This window comes from Mandrillus leucophaeus, unplaced genomic scaffold (genome assembly GCF_000951045.1).
Source record: "Mandrillus leucophaeus isolate KB7577 unplaced genomic scaffold, Mleu.le_1.0 Scaffold49, whole genome shotgun sequence".
Classification (NCBI taxonomy): Eukaryota; Metazoa; Chordata; class Mammalia; order Primates; family Cercopithecidae; genus Mandrillus; species Mandrillus leucophaeus.
In genome coordinates, this window is record NW_012105253.1 from 3,753,217 (window position 1) to 3,754,852 (window position 1,636).

A 1,636-nucleotide genomic window follows, 5' to 3' on the forward strand; every position below is an offset into this window, starting at 1 on the left:
TCTTGAACTCCTGACCTCAAGTGATCCGCCCACCTCAGCCTCCCCAAGTGCTGGGATTACAGGCATGAGCCACCGCACCTGGCCCTTAAATCATGCTGTGGGCCCTCAGCTGGGACTCTTCAACTGCAGCTTCTTGGTCAATTTCCTTCTCGGTTTGATGGCATACACACAGGGATTTGCCTCTCCGTTTGAAAGCCATGTTCTTGCTTTCTGGAATGTCAGATAACTTGATTTCAATTTTCGACATGGCCAACTCATCAGCAGAAGCACTGATGCTGGAAACAAACTGGGAGATGACATTCTTGGCAGCACATGTGACACCCACAGCAGGTGTTGCAGTTACCAAATAGAACCCTTTCCTAGCCTTGCCATCCTCTTTCGAAGACTTTGCCCCATCAAAAATCTCAATGCAATGGTAATCAGGGAAGTCGGGCACATTGATGTCTGTATGGAAATAACGAACAGAAGCAGGGACACTGAGGCCCACAGAGTTGACCCAAGACTGGCTCACAGCCTGGCCACTCAGTGACTCCTGGCATAGCAAAGGGTGCTCCATGTACAGTACAGGCGGCTCCACGGTGGCGGGCACCATGGCCTATACCAGGGGCTACAATGCCTGCTACCCTGCAGGATGTGGCCGATAGGATGGGCATGAACCTGCTCCTTAAGTCTAAACAATGGCTGTGAGCAAATGTTTGCAAGGGCAAAGCTTCCCTCTGCCCCTTGCCTAGGTGTTCTCTTTCAGAAATTCCTCCAGCTGTCCTGAGAACAACAGTAATTTCCTCCAAAGTTCGGCAGCCTCTTTCTGTCTTAACAAGAAATGTAATTTCCCCTTTAAAAGGGGATCAGGTGCAGGCTGCTGAGAAGAGGGTGTGCTCTAGGTGTCATTCACTTGCCCAGAATGCAAAGTTGGCGCTTAAAGATTTCTGATCTGAGACCCGACCTGAAAAGAGAGGATAAGATCAGGGAGCCAGGCGTCTTGGGAACACAAGTCTGGACACCCCTGAGAAGCCATCAGTGCTGCAACTTCCGTCTAAGACTTGGCCACGGTGAGGGGAGCAAAAGAGCCTGAAATTGGAAGGCTGTCCAAGGAATATACAGAGGTGAGAAACTTATGGGCAACATTGATCTGGACTTATTTTTTCCTGCTGCTGTAGAGGGTGGGGGTGGGGCATTGACTGTTAGTTTGTGGCTGAAGGCAAATGGAGCATGAAAATTTCATCTGATATTGCAAAACAAATTACATCACACACCACACACAAAACTCAGTTTAAAAAAGATCTACTGTGGCCCAATTATTTCTGATTAAAAAAAAATCAGTATAACAAAAAACAGTAGAATAAAATGTCAACCAGTCCTTTAGAATTAGTTTTAATGGCCAGGCGCGGTGGCTCACGGCTGTAATCCCAGCACTTTGGGAGGCCGAGGCGGGCAGATCACAAGGTGAGGAGATCGAGACCATCCTGGCTAACACAGTGAAACCCCGTCTCTACTAAAAATACAAAAAATTAGCCGGGTGTGGTGGCGGATGCCTGTAGTCCCAGCTACTCGGGAGGCTGAGGCAGGAGAATGGCATGAACCCGTGAGGCAGAGCTTGCAGTGAGCCGAGATCGCGCCACTGCACTCCAGCCTGGGC

The 1,636-nt window shown here is 49.4% G+C and overlaps 1 pseudogene; it reads right to left on the minus strand.

Moving 5' to 3' along the window:
* LOC105550559 overlaps nt 1–687 on the minus strand; it is a 12,998-nt pseudogene extending 12,311 nt beyond the window's left edge.
* Between the last annotated feature and the right edge of the window lie 949 nt (nt 688–1,636).